Source organism: Lathamus discolor, chromosome Z (assembly GCF_037157495.1).
Source record: "Lathamus discolor isolate bLatDis1 chromosome Z, bLatDis1.hap1, whole genome shotgun sequence".
Taxonomy (NCBI): Eukaryota; Metazoa; Chordata; class Aves; order Psittaciformes; family Psittacidae; genus Lathamus; species Lathamus discolor.
Window position 1 is genome coordinate 83,465,977 of NC_088909.1, and position 19,973 is coordinate 83,485,949.

Below are 19,973 nucleotides of genomic sequence, written 5' to 3' on the forward strand. Positions count from 1 at the left end.
GAAGCTTGTACATGCGAGTTACATTGAGGGGTTATTAACTTTGTGGGAAGCAAACTGTAATATAGCTGAGCTATATGAATATTTGATTTCTTGACTAGGGAAGGGCTTTCTGTCTTCCAGTAATTCACTGTTTCAGCAGAGGAACCTGCTTTCAAGTATTAAGCATGAAAGTGAAGGTGTGTGGTGATGTAGGGTTACAACTGAGGCACCCTCAGGTTTATTTCTGAACACATTGACTCTGAGCCTTTTTAGAAGGTTTGAGCTGGGTTTGTTTCAGTGCAAACTGACTTTTACAGGATTTCTCTCCTGGGGCTGAGCATCCAAGCAAGCAGGAAGCGCTCATGGGCTGGGACCTGCTTGCCCAGAAACGCTCCTGCGCTTCAGCTGCTCTGTGGTCTGTGCTCCCTTCAAGTGTAGCACTTGGCACAACAAGCCCCTGGTGAAGCCTGGTGGTGGAAAAGCACACTGTACAGTGTGTTTGCTTTGGGAACTTGTGGGGGGTTGCACATGGGCCCACAGTTAAAAGCACAGGCCAGGGTGAGAGGCTTCGCCAGTAACTAGCGGGGAGCTGTGGAAGCTCCAGTCTCCTGGCATGTCTTCCAGTCCAGCTTTATTTGGCTGCAGCATGAATTTGAATTCTGCTTCTCTGACATTCCTTATGTGGGTAATAGGTGCACACACAGGCTGGACTCGTGCAGCAGAGATGATGTGGAGCTAATTTACAAGCACTTGTGAAACTCCAAGGTGAGTGGTTTTGTTGAAAAATGGAGCCCCAAACTGCTGTGTATAGTTTGCTTTGATTATTGCTGAGATTTACCCACCTTATCACAAGCTGGTTTTTACCTTCTTCTTCAACATATATCTTTCTGTAAGTGAAATACTGCCATAGCATTTTTTAGACGTGTCTTGTATTTCAGGTTTTAACCTTCTCTGTCCTATAATGGTCTTTTAAGTCTTTGGGTTTATTTTCCCCATGGCAGCATATCTGTTTTATTTTGTTTTGGTTTTGTTTTGTTTTGCTTTGTTTAGTTTTATTCCAGCAGCTAGGCTCTTTGTGCTTCTGTTTTTAATTGCAAAATTCAATACAGTAGGCCAAATCCAGCTTTGGTGTAACTTTATTGAATTAAATGCATTTATTTATGTGCAGCGTTGCTACATTTTTTTACTGCTTTTCAATATTAAATATTAATGCATGTACCCAGCATATTGATTTAAAGGGCCCTGCAGCAGCTGAATGCTCATCTGTAAGATTAAAACCATTACTGGCTACACTGGGTGGCATTGCAGAAGCATTATTGCAGCTCTTACCAGAATCCTTGGCAATTGCAATACTGTTTGTCAAACACTGGGACAAAAAACCTGCAGAACAAACAAACCAAACTCAGCAAACAGCAGTGTGAATAAACGCAGCTTTCCACAAGCTCTGGCTCTTGTTATATATGTGTAATCACCAATAGCAATGGGGCAAGAAATCAAAACCACGAGACACATATGGACAGAAATTTATGCTTTCACACATAGAATGCCATTCTTCATCATACCTTTTAAATTTGGTTGTAGTTCTCACTGTCCCTACCTGATTTTTATCATCTTCAGAAAAGGGACTGCATAGATGGCCTTCTACAATTTGGAGAGCCATGTGTGAGAATCCTTCATCGGAAGGTTTTTCCCCCACTGTGTGTTTCATGAAGAGCTACATGTGAGATGCTTGGGCCCATCCCCTTTCTTTACTGCATCTTTACTGGGTGCTCAGCAAGACCCACTCCCCCAGGGAGCACATGTGTCTGAGTCTAGCCTTTCCGAGAGCTGTTCTGCAAGGCCTTGTATTCGTTCTCTCTGTCTGGGTGGCAGACACTGAGAGCTGATGATTGCATTGCCTGAAAGGGAAAAAGGCGTTAATTCCTCAGTGAAACACTGCAGCAGTGTTGGCAGCTCTTGGCACAGCCACTGTGGGGGAGCAATATACCCATCTCCTGTGCCAGCTCTGAGCTCCTGAAATATTTCCTCTAACAGGCTGTGGCAATGAGAGCAAATTGTCATCAGCATGAATTATTTCTGAGATGCTGAGCGACTTTCTGATGCTGGCACTTGTATTAGTGACAGCGAAGTCATTAGCATTAGAAATCAATATTATTGTGGGCTGATTATGTTTATCAGTAAAGTGTCTGGGTATGTCTCAAGTACTAAGGCTTAGCCCAGCAGTATCAACACAGTGCTTCTCAGGGGTTGCTGGACTGAGGCTGTATGCTACCAACACAATGAAATTGCAGGTGTATTTTTCTGTTTCTAGGCCTAGCTAGCCAGTGGAATAAATAGCTGGTTTAAAGCAGTCCTTTAACAGCGTTGTCAAAACATCATTTAGCACTTTACTGATACCTATTCTGGAAAAAAAAAACAAACTACATTTGTCAGAAAAAGCCGATTTTTCTCCTTAGTTGCCCAAATTATAGAGCTCCTTTACATAGCTCTGCTGTATGGGAGTGAGCTACCAGGGCAGGGCTCTGCAGCCTGTATTGTAACATGTGCAGAGCCCAATCCTGTTCTCACAAGTGGCAACAGCTGGGTCTTGGGCCATTAAATCTGCATCTGATATCTTGTGATGAGCGATATTGGAAAAGTCACTTCGGCAGACCAGAAAGCCAAGTGGTAAGCTGGTGTATAACTCTGTGGAGTTTCTCTCTAGTAATTTCTCCCCAGGGTTTTGTATGTGAAATGTATTTGTGCTGTTGAGAGAATATAAAGATGTGAAACGGCCTCTGGTTGTGTGCTGCATGAGATGGTAGGAGGTTTTTTCCTCCCTCACTCATGCTTAGTGCTAATGCTGTGCTTTTCCCTTCTTTGCATTGCCTTGTTTTGTCCCTATCCAGTTTTCAAAAAGAAAAGGTATATTTGTATTTTCTTCCCTGATTAATAAAAAGAAAAAAAGGGACAAAATTTCCCTTCACATAGTCTCTAATTTGTACCAGATGGATAGATTTACAGGAAGACAGGAGGTTTACTCTGCATAAAATATGGCACTGTCACAGCTTGTGCTTCATCAGAAAGGAACTGGTCTACAGATGACATGCTAGTTAAAGAACAGAAAGTGTTTTTAAAGTTTTGTGCAGGTGGTGACCAATTAAACCAGTTCTGTTGCTCTCTGAAATGCTGCCCGGAAGACCACAGCACGTTTTACTGGCCAAACAGCTCAGGGTTCTTTAATGCTTTTTCCCTTTTCCTTATATACCTGTATATTGTGTGTAAAATTTGGTATCTGACCTGTTCTGAATGCTGTGCGTGTGTTTGCCTTGTTGCACCCATGTGCTTTTGTGTTCAGATAGATACATAAATAACACACATGTACACACATGTACATTTCTCTGTGTAGATATTGGGCAATGTTCACTTTATACTGTCACTATAGCCTCAATGCATTGATTAATTAATCAGAGCAAGGTATAAATTGAATAAACTTTCAGTTATGCTTTCTGAACAGGAGTGTACAAAAAGAAAGCATAGTCAGACTGGTAGGTAGGTCTTCGCTGTTTATAGCATTACTTTTGTTTCAGCGATTTTTAGAATGGCAATAACAGCTTTGCTTGCTGTTAGTGGCTTCATCCAAGAGGCTCCGAGCTCTTTAAAATCGATAACATTTATAAGCAATGCATCAATTACAATACTTGCACTTCAATACAGGGCGCAAAACAGCTTGAAGAGGTCAGGCTCTTGTCCGCAGTCTCAGATCAATGCAGTGACCAAGGGCTGAACCGAGCTGGATTTTTCTGACCCTCAGGCTATTTTTTCAGCCATTAAATCTCTTGGCCACCATGAACTGGGATTTAAGCAAATGCTATCAGCTGGAAAACTGAGGCACTTTGAAAAGAACAGAAAAAGTGGTATCCTGTACCTTCAGACACCTGCAGGTGTCATGAATGACTTTCTGCATCACTGTGAGCTAGGCACTGACGGCATCATTTTGAAAAAGCATCCATTTTCCAAAGAGCCGGCTTCCAGTGAGGCAAAGGCCAGTTTATAAAGGAAGTAACTGTGTATTTTAATTTGCTGTCTAAAGTTGAAGCTTGATATTCCCTTGTAACTGAGGGTTTTCAATACCTTAGTCCCTCTGGTTGTAGAAGAGCGCTAAGCAATGGCAGTATTATTGGAAGTGTTGTCAGATGACATAGTGATGGTGATTGTGCACGCATCTTAGGCAGGTAGAAGAACATGGTGTGGTCTTTAGGAGACAGGTAGTTCACACTGTTCTTTATATTATATTGGCTGAGATGAACCTTCTTGATGAGAATTCATATTCTTTTGATCTAAAGATGGTACAAAGTGAATTGGTATGGTTTGAGCAAAATAGTTTCCCACATAGTAGCCTAACAGGCTGCAGAGTCACCAAAGCACTAGCATTATCCAAAGGAACAACCCCCTCAAATATGCTTACTCTGGTAAATGTGCAGTTTGATTTCTCACGTTCCCATATATGACAGGCAACAACTACTGAAGAAGCCCCTGCTTTGGCCCTCATCTTCACCTTGGAGAGATAAGGTTGCAATCTGCCCATACCTTGGTCTGCTTTACTGGTTTAGTAGTACAGTGACTGTTACACCTCAGCCCTTCCTGAACCACTCCAAAATCAATGTGACCTTAATGCCCTTTGCGGCTGCTGCACTGCACAGTATGTCTTCTTCAGGACATAGCAAGTTTTGAATGATCATAGAATCATAGAACTGCAGAATAGTTAGGGTTGGAAAGGACCTTAAGATCATACAGTTCCAACCCCTCTGCCATGGGCAGGGACACCTCACACTAAACCATCTCACCCAAGGCTCTGTACAACCCAGCCTTGAACACCGCCAGGGATGGAGCATTCACAACTTCCCTGGGCAACCCATTCCAGTGCCTCACCACCCTTACAGTAAATTTCTTCCTTACATCCAATCTAAACTTCCCCTGTTTAAGTTTTAACCCATTACCCCTTGTCCTGTCACTACAGTCCCTCATGAAGAGTCCATCCCCAGCATCCCTATAGGCCCCCTTCAGATACTGGAAGGCTGCTATGAGGTCCCCATGCAGCCTTCTCTTCTCCAGGCTGAACAGCCCCAACTTCCTCAGCCTGTCTTCATACGGGAGGTGCTCCAGTCCCCTGATCATCCTCGTGGCCCTCCTCTGGACTTGTTCCAGCAGTTCCATGTCCTTTTTATGTTGAGGACACCAGAACTGCACACAATACTCCAGGTGAGGTCTCACAAGAGCAGAGTAGAGGGGCAGGATCACCTCCTTCGACCTGCTGGTCACGCTCCTTTTGATGCAGCCCAGGATACGGTTGGCTTTCTGGGCTGCGAGCGCACACTGCAGCCGACTCATGTTATGTTTCTGATCGACAAACACCCCCAAGTCCTTCTTTTATACGATCAACATATAACACCAAGTTATTCACAACATATTGTATTTCTAAAGCATGTGAATGAAATGGCCTTCCAGTGTAGGATTTCACATGTATTTAGGATGGGAGAGTCTTGCGTGTCCAGAAAGACCTAATAGCTCACTGCTCAGCTCCCAGCTGTTCCATGGATTTTCTGGGTGACCTGGGAAAGCTTGTTCGGCAATCTTCTGTGAGCTTGAGTCTCACAAAGAACATGAAAATCTGTGCTTAACTGCACTGGTGAGTGCTTGAAGTTAGGCATGGTTGAGCATTAACCTCATGCAGTTTCTCTCTTCCAAGAGAAAATATTAACAGCCAATCCCCTCATGCAAAACTTTCTTCACCCTTGCAGAAAAGCAGCACAAAAATAATTGGGTCTATATCTTTGTGATCCGTACTGGAAAGATAAACAAGGAACTGTACAGTCACCTTTGCAAGATAATATTCACATTGAACCTGTATGTGAATTGCCATGAATAGGAATTGGGAGCTCAGCTGCCCCCAGGCTTGGCCCAAGAGCCTGCTCAACAGAGCTGCAAAGAGTCAATTCCTACAACATTGGATAAATGTCCTTAATGTGTGCTTTGCCTCAGCATGCAACCTTTGGGTTTCTGTTGTTATTTGACACATGCTCTGATGTCTCACATGGCAGTGCTGTCTACACCTCCCGTAGCAGCTCACCATATTTTCCTGGAAGTCATGTAACAGCACAACCGTGGGCATCTGCTGAACCAGGCTGTCTTTTCTGGTACAGCAGTTTTGAAGCTTTGCCGCTGGTGAGGAAGATGTTCAAAGCAGAGCCTGTACCTGTTTGTCTTCCAGAGCTTCCCACTGTGAGTTTGGCAGTTTCCTGATCAGATACTTAAGAAAAAATGTAGTCTTTGGATTTCACTCATTTTCAAAAGCTCAGTGTCCTTTATTACATTGTCTGAGTCTCTGTGGACTGATAAAATGGTAGCAATTGATTTCAAAGTCTGTAAGGTGAATTTGACTTCTGCATCCTGTCTTTGGATGCATTGTTTCAATGTCAGGAAAGCCAGACAGCCATCTTGAAGAGTTAAAACGGAGGGACGGAGTTCATGCTGCAGTTTCTCACTGTAAATAATTCACAGTATGTCAGCTGGTGTCAAGAAATGGAAACCTTTTGAACACAACTGAGATGATCAGTCATGTATTTGCTTCCAAAGCAAGGTTGGAATTAAGCAGGAACAATGCAAGGTACATTAAATATGCAGACATTATATACTGCTTGTTCTCAGACATAAAATTAAAGAACACTGCCTCCCTCCTTTTGCCTTCAAGCAAGTCCTCTGGCAGAAGGTCCTACTTTGGTATCACACACTGTTGTCAAGACTGTGGTGCTCTAAAATCTGATAATGAAGGAAAAAGAAAAATCAAAGGGCTTAAAACCACATACTAGTCACCGCTTAAACCTTCTCTCTGTTTTTCAGAGCAACACTGCCAGGCACCGGCTCCCATCTCTGCTTTTCACACAATCTTTTCACCCAACGTTTTTCCTTATTTTTTATTTCACCTGGAAAAAGAAATAACTCCCTGCTGTCAGGCCTGTGCTTTTTTGGGTGCTCCAGATGACTTGGGATTGCAGCAGTGAGAGTCAGTGCAGTGTGCTTTCCCACAGCCAGGGTTCAGTGGCTGAAAACCGTGGGGAATGATTCTGCAATTAGCATAAAAGCAGAACTGATCTGTATCATAATATGGCCATTTAGATTTTCAGCATATTTTATTAACCATTTTCACACCAATCACTAATTCTTAAACTTCATCTTCCCTGCACTTCTCTGCCCCTGGAAACAGTCAGCCATCCAAATGGCTGGTACTGTAGAGGCTGGGCAGCCGATTTTATTCTGCCTCTTAATAATCTTTAGATGCCAAAGTAAAAATGCATTTAAAAATATGTATTATTTTCTCCCTTTCAATATCAGCAAGGACTGTAATGTAAGGCAATTTTGAAATACTGGAGGAAGAAGAAATGCTTTTAGTGAAACCCCAGCAATCCCAGTGCAGAGGTGGGTTTTGACAGATCTTTATGATGTGTCTGCCACCTGCTAGGATAATCTACTGCTGTACATTACTTATTTATTTAATTTCTGGAAATTCTTCAAAAGGCTTTCTTATAACCAGTGCTGAGTGCTTACTGCCCATAAGGACAAATCTTGAACCTGCTCCTCAGCCAAGCTCTGTCTCTGCTTCTGCAACATGCTCCATGCCAGCTGCTGTGAGACAAGCCCAGGGCCGCACCAGTGTTGTCTGGTACCTAATTTCACCCGGAACAGAGCACTGCCATTGTCCTCCTCCCCTCAAAGCACAGGCATGTGGGGACTTCATGGCCAGGTAGCGAGCCTTTGCCTCATTTTGGCTCTTGCATTGTAAATGAGTAACTGTAAATTAGCTACTAGGGAGGAAAGAGAATAACTGACTTGCTGACCCTCTCATATGGTGTTAGCAAACACTTGCCACACAGATGATGATGCACGGAGTAATGTTTTGTCCTGAGAAAATGGGCCAATTCTGCTTGTCTGAAAAATAGAAAATACATTTGATGAGAGGATCCTCTATATAAACTGTGCCATTAGCACTCAGGAAGCTGTTGCAGCCTGAAGAGGCTGTGTTTCCCTCATCCTAGTGGGGTGGAGAGGGTGCAGGAAGTACCCGCAATGTAAGGAGCTGGCTCTTCAGCCTTGGCCACAGGCTCTGAGTGAATGGAGAGCAACCGAGGCGGAAACAAAATTCTTCTGATGGCTTCTAATGTGACTTGAAAGGTGTTATTTCTCAGAAGGAGCTGATTCCTAATACTCCCTGAAAGACGGGTAACACCCTTGTGCTGAAAGAGGGTGAGGATGGTGGCATTGGCAGCCTCAGGAGAAGCCAAGAGGCCGAAGAGTGTACCTAGGGCTTGTAGCATCACTGTCTGCCCCAAATGGGGAGCAGAAGCCACGCTGCCCCTATGTGCCCTCACAGCTGTTTAAGAAAGCCTTGCCTGGCATGAGTGTGTGTACTGCATCTGCAGCAGCAGCTGCGGGGCTAATAGAGTTACTGTACCAGAAGATGTTGCTCAATAATACACAGTATTGTTTACAGGGCTTTTGTAAAGCCTGATACCACTCTGATCAATGGGTATCAAGCGAGATTGCAGAAATTCCTTAAGGGAAAAGAGAGAAGGATCTGTATATAAGTGTATAAGTGAGAATGGTTCACCTGGCAGTAATTTCAGTGGAATTTCTGAGAAATTAAATGTTATTGGATTAAAGTCTTATGTCTGATAGGAACTGCCAGAACCAAAGCTGATTTTGGAAGAAACTTGTAATGGTAAATTTATGTAAGGTTTAATACTAAAGAAGAAGTAGGGAGACAGGTTTTTATTGTGACTTTTGTTTCTAGTTAGAAAGGTACCAAATCTCTAACAGCTACAGTCTGCGTAAAATCAGCTGCATTTCTGTATCTGTATGATACATAATTGGCCATCTGGAAGAAAAATTGCCGGCTATATAAATGCTGTCAAGGTAACTGAAAAGAAATTGGCCACGTAGTTGTTCTCTATTTTTTTTTGCAAATGACCTTTTGATTTCATTTGAAAATTTGGCTCATTATGTTTAAAATGGAAAATATGGAATGATATTAGTTTTGTATTTTTGGTTTAATAGAACAAAATAATAGGTACAAGACAATATCTTTTATGGCCTCTCACTGGGAAAAGTTTCCTCAGTGTTTCAGAAATGTATCAGAAAATTTGCTCAAAACCCTGAATTTGACACGTTGTTACTTTCTTTTATTCAGGGCATGATAATCTTCCATTCGCAAAGATGTGTTAGATCAAAGCAGCATTTAGATCACATTCCAATTTTTTGAGGTTTGGGAGGCCAAATAGATTTTGTGATTTTGTATTTGCTTCTAAAATTATTTGCTCTAGTATGCTTTTACCTCAAACTCTGCCTGTTTTTTCATAAACTAGCAAATGATCTGCAATCTCTAGGCATTGTACATCCATTACACATCACCAAGCCTTTTCCACTTTTTATATGAGCATTTGCTAATAAATACTGGTTGTAGGCTAAAAGAAGGGTGCTTCACAGTGAATGCAGTAATCAACAAGTTGGCACCAAAAGAAGCACTGGCGTGTTCTTCAGTGCTGTACACTGTCTCACACTTGCGCAGGTAGAGGAAAAGCCCTGGAGACCACACTACCACCTCATGAGTGGCTTAGTGCTGGGCAGTTAACTACTTAGTGCTTAATCTTTACTAGAGAATGAGCTTTTAATAATCCCACTTGTCCCGAAGGCTGAAAACACAAAAATGAGGGAAATTTTTGCTGAAATTTGTCTATTTATTCTAACCTAATTATGTGTGTTAGGTTTATTGGCAAGAGCAGCAACAATAATAAACACTGACCTTCAAGCTAACTTTTTTCTCCCAGCTTTTCATAGGCTTCTGCCTGATACCCTGCTTTGTTGCTCTCCCTTTCCATAACTGGTGCCTGTCTGCTCTGCAACCCAATGGAGAAAACAAGTCATGGATTATCAAGCAGAATGGGGCTTATTCATGATCAACACCTACCACCAGCAACATGGGCGAGGGACAAGATCTGCCTCCATTTGAATGGTCATAGGATCATTCTGCAAGAATCAGCCTGTCAGAGTTCTGGCTTCCAAAGAGTGATGATGGCAAGGCAGAGTGTTATGGGCTTCATAAAACCAGGTAGCCAGTTTAGCAGCCAAACATAAAACACTGACCTACAATCAGTTAAAAACCTTGAGAGACCTGTGGTGATGAAGAAGGTGATAAATTAAAGCCAGAAAAATATCTGAGCTTTCCCCCTTCCAATTTATAGTGAGGTATGGGACAGACAATCCACAAGCGAATGCATGGAGATCAAAAATATTTGCAACTAGAGACACTCTAAAATTAGCCTTAGGGCTGAAAATTCTTTAGCTTTTTTCTGTATATTGACATATTGCCTCCAGTTCTGGGTCTTGCTCCAAGAGCTAATGCTTTATCAACATTAGGCAACAACAGAAAAACTCTAGAAGGAAGACTCTGTATTTGCTTACTGGGACACAAATACCATTCAACGGTAAGCATCTGACAGATGATGATCATTTATCACTTTCTTGATATGCTAATAGTAGGAACATCAAACTTCCATTACTTTTTCCAGCCAGTGTCACTGTTTTGAATCCATTACAGTATGGATTGTAGCTGGCTGACCTTTGAGTACTTTTTCTTTCAGTTAAATGCAGAACACAGTTTTTCCATGTGGCTGTGTTGCTTAGCATAGCTTAAACATGGACAAATATAAGAAAAACATGTCTCTCTGACAAAGTATTTTTGAAATGCATCGAATAAATGCTCTGTAAAGTGAGATTTCTGTGCATTTTCTCCTATAACTAATCCCCTTTAAGACACAGAGGATTTTGGAAGGGCTGTAATAGATAGGTTAATGAAAACCTAAAGCAAGCTTGTGCTCATGAAGAACACCCTCCATAGAGTACGAATCGTCTGTCATGGCAAAGCATGACCAGTGATAGTCTGAAATCTTCACCCTAGGATTTTCATTTCTTCTTAGTAGAGCTGTGGTAAAATAGTTTTGTTTTGAATAGGTTTTTTTTTTAAGGGAAGATAATATTTTCAGGCAATAATGGAAATGGACAGCAGTTGATGATCTGTCTTTCATTATCATTTTTGCACCTGTGTGATATATTGTTATTAGGTTTTATATTAATATGAAGTTTTATAATTGCAAGAAATCTGTAAAAAAGATGCAAACTCTGCATCTAATTTGTATGGGGACTGGATTGATCGCTAGTAATCTATTTAATTTCTTTGGTAATCTTAAAGTGGACTCAGTATCTAAGTGTATATCAAATTTAGAAAAGTGAATAATTCGATTTAGAGGACTACTCACATGTGTAAAGTTAGTCTTGTGCCAAGGCATCATATTGAACTGAGGCCATAAATCTAAAACTGTGACCTAGCATTTTTCTCATAAAAAATAAGTATTTTCAAGGGACATCACTGAATGTTGAAAAGCACGTCTTTATTTCCACCATTTGAACTACATATAAAAGTTTGAAACAGGATTGTTGCTTTTATTTACAAAGCCTTCCTCCAAGGATTTGTGCTCATCTCATCTTGTTAAAACGTAAAGATGCTAGAATGTACCAAGGAAATAGAGCTCCAGTATTTCTGTATTGCCAGTAATTAAGAAAATGAGATACTCAAAGTCTTTTTTTTTTTTGAGCCGTGGCAGAAAGAAGGAGCTTTAAATAAGCACCCAAACTGACCCTCTAGAGTTCCTGAGACATGCATTTACTAAAACATATCAAACTGCCATTTTATTAATGCAAATTCATTGTTTCTCTTTGGCTAGTTTCTAAGGGGATTGTAATGAGGGAGCCCATGGCTGAATCCATAGCATGCTGTTCTATTCATTCCCTGGGCTAGATCCATAATAAATCAAATAATGGTGATGTCAAGTTTTGTCAGATGGGTTATTTCAAATCACAAGTGTCAAATAACAAAAACTAGCATTTTAATAATACATTTCAGTAGCCCATTCTGAAAATTGACACGTATCCTTGCACCCATGAGACTTAAAAATTCATGTTATTCTGACCATTTTGCACAGAAACATTGTCTGCACTTGTAACAGACATATTTATATTTACACATAGACACAAGCTAAAGAATATTTTGATAATTCATTACTTTGATAATTTGATAAGCCTGTATTGATGAATTATTCTGAATTAGTGACCATGCGACTATGATCTTTCTCATTAAAAAACCTCCTAACAAAGTCCCTGTATTTGAAATATTTCTCCATTATTTGCAGTTCCTGACACCTGTCTTGAGCCTGATCTTGAAGCACTCTTTTAAGCTCTTAGTAGCTGAGGAATTGTGTGGGGCTGGATGTAACCAGATGTATCAAGGACCTGAAGTTTCAAAGCTAATGGAGTGACTACCTTTTTCATATCCCTAGAAGAGATGCAGAAGTACATGTAACAGCTGTGTGACTATAGTTAATACAAAACCTCTGTTCAGCAAGAGCTTACTGTTTCCTTTGACATTTTATTCCCAAGATACTGTAATTTGTATTAGTAGCCTGGCCATTTTAAACACTGCGTGCAGTTCTTCCTTGCTCGATTGGTTTTGCTTTGTCTGCTTTCACAAATCCAAACAGTTGTTATTTTACTTCATACTTTTCAGCTTGAGTTTGCACAAAATTACATGGTACATTGACTTATTTTCCCTCCCTGACATTAACAAGTGAACTCTCAAACACCATCCCTTTACTTTCTTGAATAAAATGCTAGTAGCTCCAGTCACAAGAAGAAAGAGAAATCATATTGCAGTCATGCCTCCGTTACCTCCTAGAGAGTGTTTAAGCCACCTGCACGGTGACCCTGGATGCATCTTTGAGAAATTAATGCTCTTTGTGTGCATTGCATTTGCATGGCAAGGTTTCGGTAGCAGGGGGGGGCTACAGCTGTGATTTCTGCGAGAAGCTGCTAGAAGCTTCCCCCATGTCTGACAGAGCCAGTGCCAGTTGGCTCCAAGATGGACCCACCACCACTGGCCAAGACTGAGCCTGTCAGCAATGGTGGTAGTTCCTCTGGGATGATGCATTTAAGAATGGGACAAAAACCAAAACCAGAGCAACTGCAGCCAAAGAGAGGAGTGTGAATATGTGAGAACAGCTCCTTAGACACCAAGGTCTGTGAAGAAGGAAGGGAGGAGATGCTCCAGGTTCCGGAGCAGAGATTCTCCTGCAGACCATGGTAAGATAGGTTATGAACCTGCAGCCCATGGAGGTCCACATCCTCCATGGATATCCACCTGCAGCTTGTAGAGGACCCCACACCAGAGTGAGTGAATGCCTGAGAAAGGCTGTGACCCTATGGGCAACCCACATTGGAGTAGTCTGCTCCTGAAGGACTTCACCCATGGGAAGGACACGTGGAAAGGATCCACACTGGAGCAATTTATGAAAAACTGAAGCCCATGAAAAGGACCCACGTTGAAGAACTTTGTGGAGAAGTCTCATGTGTCAAGGATCCTACAATGGAGCAGTGGAAGAATGTGAGAAGGAAGGAGCAGCAGAGACAGTGTGTGATGAACTGACCACAGTTGCTATTCTCCACCCTCCTGTGCCACTCAGTGGGGAGGAGGTAGAGAAATTGAGTGAAGTTGGGCTCATGAAGAAGGAAGGGATTGGGAGAAGGTGTTTTAAGATTTGGTCGTATTTCTCGTTACCCTACTCTCACTTTTGATTTTCAATAAATCAATTTCCACAAGTCAAGTCTGTTTTGCCCATGATGGTAATTGGTGAGTGATCTCTCCTTGTCATTATCTCAGCCCATGAGCCTTTTTGTTATATTTTCTCTCCTTTATCCTGCTGACAAGGGGAATGATAGAGCATCTTTGGTGGGAATCTGGCATCCAGCCAGGGTCAACCCATCACATTACATCAAGCATCACCTCCACTGTGCAGGCAGAGGCTGTGGAGACTTCTTGAGTTTTGGGCAGGGAGTGTGCTCCAAGGGACTATCAGTCAGCCTTTGGGGAGTGTCTCAAGGCACAGGTGCTTCTGACCTTTCTGCATGGAGGGCACCTACCACCAGGGTGTTTTGCGGCCATAGTCCCAAGCACTATCAGGGGTTTAGCGCTCCTTGGTGAGATTTCACTTGCTAATACTTTCAAATTTTGGGTCAAGCTTGGGATATCTTGTGCAGTGACATTTATTGGCTGAGTAAGTAAGTTTAAAAACAGGATTTGCTGATTACATTTACTACTGCATCAGCAGGAGACTGTGAATTAAACAAATTTGAGTGTGTAAAAAATTGTGTTTCTGCTGAAATCCAGACGAAATATAAGATGTTTCACCCACATCTAGTTGGAGGTGAACCAGAAGGCAGAGTCTAGATCCAAGCACGTCCAAGAAGTTATCCGGAGTCCAGACACAGAGATCTGCAACTGCAAAACTCATTGTTTCAGAGAGTGGTGAAAAGAAACCAGAACGCAGAGTCTGGATCCAAGCATGTCCATGAAGTTATATCAAGTGCAGAGACAGAGATCTGCAACTGCCAAACTCATTGTTTCAGAGTGGTGAAGAGGAACCATGTTCAAAATGTTCCATTACAACAATAATTGGTAAGTATTGAGATTTGGGAGACAGCTATATAACTGAATTTTTTTTTTTCTGTTACTGATAATGCTGCTTTATTTCATGGCAGTATTTACAGCATGTGTCCACTGTATTCTGATGTCAGGGGTGAGCTTTCCTGCCATTACATATGTCAGTGTTTGGTCTCAGATGTCAAACAAAAGCCACAGACAATCCAGTGTGGGGCTGCTATCTTTCTTGGTGTGAATCCTGACTTCATGTAGTCCTTCTCAGTTGGTAGTCATTAAAAAGGGAACAACGTGATGAATGACTGGTGAATAAAAGACTGTATTTTTTCATTTAAAGCAGAAAAATGCACTACCTGCTTTTCCTTGTAAATAACAAGATAATCACACGGAGGTGGATAATAACTGTCTTATTACCAGGATCTCACATTGTGCCCTAGATGTTTTGATGGCAGAAGCCTCCTGTCAGGATCAGCTGCTGCTCCTTTGTCTTCACCACCACCCATCACCCCCACCCTGCAGTCGCAGCTCCTGCCAAGCAGCCATTATCTCAGTGCACAACGGGGCTGAGGCTGCTTCCCACCTGACATCCCTGGAGAGCATCTGGGAACCTTTGTCCATGGCCTGGTACATTTGTCAGCACTATGGGGAACTGGCAGAGGAAAGTTTCCTGATCTCCAAAAAGCAGATGAGAATTGATACCATTGCCCAGTCCTCGGTTGCCCCTTCCAGGCTGGGATGTGCCAGTGAACCAGAAGCACAATGAGTGATGGGAGCGTGTTGCAAGTGCCCACATCCTAGCCCTTGTGTCCATTGTACTATGGGATATCATTCCCTTTGGTAGCAGTAGTAAATCTCAGCAGAACTTTGGTTTGGCTTTGGGGCCTTCTCTTTTGATATTTGTTCTAATATATCTGATAACTGAGTCAACCACCAGCCTTTTTTTTGCAAGGTTTGTAATGATTGAAAGACATTAGATCTTCAAAAAATTCCTGAAAAGATATTGTCATTATTGTAACAACTAATGTTTATGCCTCAGTGGATAATAATTCTACATTTGCCAACTTATCAATCAGATGGATTTTAATCTGGTTATTACAGATAACCAGAAACAATATTAATATTTGATACTACAACATCCCTGCTATTTGGTATTACCAGCACATAGTTTATTTTGTCTACAGCATCATTGTGATGTTTTGTCTCTGAGTTACTAATACATACGTAAAGCCTACATGCAAGCAAAGATAAGTTTATCTGTAGAAATAATTGCAAAGTAGGGAAAAGAAAGAAGGACATAGTACTTGCAGAAGAAATTGAGTTAAAGGTGGTAAAATATTCCAGTCATCTCTTAGTTCCACAGAAGCTCAGTAGTTGTTTCACTGCTGGCAGAATAGCCAGCCAACAATATTGTAATTGAAGCCCCACTGTTGCAAAAAATAAATTCAGTTTGCGTTTATTACAGTTTTGCATTCATGTGATGGTCTATTTCTCTCCTATTAAATATCCAGACTGAAGCACTTACTGTAAAAAGTCCCATCTAACGTCATCCACATGCCAGGCTTTCTTGCTTTATCACTTACATGGACTTCTATTGCCACAGTGGAAATCAGTCCTTCATTAGTTTTGTATTTTTTAGGAGTAGTGCCAATCTTCTGCATGAAAGAAATCTACGCAGGATAAACAAAAGACTACAGAGATTCAGCAATGTAATTGTTACACTGATTAATATTTGAACACATTAATGATTAATATTTGAACAACTAAAAGAAGAAATACCAAGGCAAGTTGTTAGAATGTGAAGGCATTAAGGTGCCAGTGGCACTCATGAGTAAAATCCAGCTTGCTGGAACTGTAAAAGCTTCTGAAAGCTGCTTTCTGCAGAGGTTACCATAGGAAACATCATCTGGGAGTGGCTGAGCTTCTACCCACGTCTCTTATTTCTGCCTGATGCAGATAATCTGGGAGCAAATGAGTCAGCATTAGTGCAAATTCTGACAAATGGCTCTTCAGTTTAGATGCCAACCCCACGCTTTGCAGAGCTCTGATTTTGCATAGGACAGGTATGTAATGAGTCCGAAAGACAGATCCTTACAAGTAAGACACCCAAACCAATGCCACCTCCTCAGGTGACTAAGGTCATAAAATCTCCATTCACTCAGAGAGGTCAGATGTGGATTTGACCATCCCCAAGAGGCAAGATCCACTCAACATCAGTGCCACACAGGTTCACATAGCTGGGGAAGTGAGGTTCTGCCACCCTGCCAGGCAGCATCACTCTTCTGCAGCACAAGGTGTTGCAGCTATTGCAGCATAAGCTGAGTGATGGAAGGCAGGTTTCAGAAGACCACAAATGGGTGACGGCCAAAAAAAACCGCAAAATGACACAGCCATTCTCATGCCGAGCCACAGTGTGTGTATTCACACTCTTACCATGCGAGCTCTACGCACCCATGTGACGAATAGCTGGGTGTTACAGCTGTCATGTAGATCACATACATTCCTTCTGTATTGTCATGTAAGATGCAGAGTGACAGGCCTTTGGCACTGACATATGACCTGTTGCCTTGACAGCTGCTGAGTCTGACAGGCCTGAGACATGTCTGGTTGTGACCAGTCAGTGATGTGGTGTGCCCAGCAGAGCTGCTATATCTGTGGAGGAGGCCAGTGGTGTGCCATTGCTGTGTCATAGCACCGACACTGCATTTTCTTGCCCAAGGCTGTGCATATATATGTAACCATCTTGAGAGCACCATTTTGAAGATTACTACCTACAACAGCTCTTGCTCTGTGTGTTCAGGCAGTGAGATGAAAAACTTCTCCATGAAAGAAAATGTGCTGTGAAGTAGCATCTCAGGTTGGTGGGGATTCCCTCTAGCACAGCATGCTGTTGGCTGCGGGTATGCATGACTGATCAGCCTGTGTGTCAGAGTACATAGCTTTCAGTGCATGTAATTCAACTGTGTGATGTTGATGCTTCTGTATCACCCATTCTTCCTCAAGCACGCTCTGTACTGGGGATTTTTGCATTTAGCTGCGGCCAGCATTGCCAGAGAGTAGCCTTCTGGTTTTAATGGTCTGATGAATGAGGCACTTATAATATAGAAGCTCAACTCCATGTGAGACTGTGAAGAGCTTACATGTGCTTAGGTGAGAGACTCACTGTCCTTTGCCTCACTGTTTGCAAAGTGATGCCCAATATGTTTCTATGCCCCAAGAGGATTATGAGGATGCCTGTGAGGCACTTCAAAGCTATTTCCTTGGGAACCAGGTAATGAAATCTTCCAGCAGTTCACATGAGACCCAGATGCGATCTGTTGCACAGACACATGGGAATGCGTTAAAGGTGCAAGGAGTTCCTGGTAGGAACTGCCCTGAAGTCTGTCTTCTGCCACAGCAGTGGGAGAGGTTTTTGGGGGCACAAATGTAAACTCCAGGCCTTCCTAGGACCCCTTTTACTCCTATGACTCTACAGCCATACCTCTTGCATTAGATAGGCTGGTGAACACATCTGTGAGCGGTCCTGTCCAGATCCACTTGTAGAACTGCGATCTATGTGTTCATCTAAACTATTTCTGACCATGCTTATGCCATTCGTCCCAGACCCCTGTAGCAGAAAATTACAGAAGTTACTACTTGCTGGGTAAAGAAGGACCACTTTATATGATTTAAGCTTACCTCCTACTGAATTAATTGCATGCCCCTTAACTGTCTGACTGCAGAATTTAGTGAACAGCAGTTCCCCATTCAGATTATAGCTTTACTGGTTTGGAATCATAGATCGTATTCCACTCAGTCTTCTCCTCGAAGGGTTGCAGCCTTCCTGGTCTCCCCTCAAAGACAAATGCACATTCCCTTACTTTTTATGTTCATCATTCTCCATACTCTCCTGAAAGCAGAGTTGTGCAGAGCTATTGAGAAGTGGGTGCGCAGCATTTCATACAGCAGAAAAATTTCACCTTCTCTCTTGGTCTCAGCACACTTCCCTGCAATATCCAGTGTTCTTGTTAACTATTTTAGCCCCCTCACAAAAAAAACTCAGCCAAAGATTTCAAATGGCTGTCCATGCAGACTCCAAGACCTCTTGCCTAAATTGTAACTATCAGTCCCAGGTTTAGTGTCATGTAGACATGGTTCAAATCTACTACCACACATTAATTTGTTTAAAGTCATTCTGGAGCATCTCACCATCAACACAGCCAGTGGCTGACTGAAGGAGTCCAGCTGCCACATGCAAACCTACGTATATAATTGTTTAACTCATTCTGTAGGTCACCAATGAAAGTGATGAATAAAAATTATTCCAGCACCTTCCTCCATGGGTTACCACCACTGACTGTTCTTTATCCCAATGTGTGACATCTGGCCCTGCTCTTTGTTTCCTATCCTTTAACTGACTTTTGATCCTTAGAAGGGCATTTCTTCCCATCCCTGGCAACACAGCTTCTTTAATACCTTTTGCTGTGAAATCCTGTCAAAGGCTTTACAAAAACCCAGATACAACTTGTCTGCTGGATTTCCTTTATCCCTAAGCTTACAGTACCCCTGGGAAGCTGCCTGAGCATGGCAGGGCTGCCAGAGCCCCTCTTCAGTGAGGGTCTGTGCAGACAGCCTGCCTGGTGCACTGGTTATTCGTAAGGAAAGGTCATGCTGCAGTGGAGCCTGCACACCACAAAACCAGACAGCAATCAGCTCCCTGCCAAAACAACCTCTGGCAACATAGCTAGGCTTAAGGTCAAGCTGCCAATAAATCCTCTCTGTCCCTCCTGTGAGTTGTCTCAGGCACCCTCCAGGAAGCATGGCGGCTACCTGGTCTTCTTAATGCTGCCTTAAGGTGTTTCTGCAAAGGCACATTGGCATCTCCTGAAGATGTGTGGGAAAGCAGAAAGCACAAGGTAGGGTTTCCCATGGGCATACCAGCCAGGTTGCCCTGTATCCCACGTGGAGGAACTGAGAGGGTTGGTGAGTGCTTCATGACCAAGACAAAGCTAAGAAATAAAAGGTGGAAACAAGGACAGGCGGCCAGGGAAGAACACAAGGATGTTGTCCAGGAAGCTAGGGACCAGATTAAGAAAGCTAAGGCCCAGTTAGAATTAAACTTGGCTAGGGATGTGAAAGATAACAGGAAGGGATTCTATAGGTACATAGCAAATAAAAGACAGACTAGGGACAACATGGGTCCCCTCCAGAAGCTATCAGGAGAACTGGCTACACAGGGTTTGGAGAAGGCTGAGGTTCTGAATGACTTCTTTGCCTCACTCTTCACTGGCAAATGCTCTGATCACACCACCCAAGTCTTGGAAGGCAGATGCAGGGACTGTGAGAATGAAGACCTTGGGCTGACTGTAAGAGAGGATCTGGTTCGAGACCATCTTCAGAACCTCAACAAGCACAAGTCCATGGGACCTGATGAAATCCA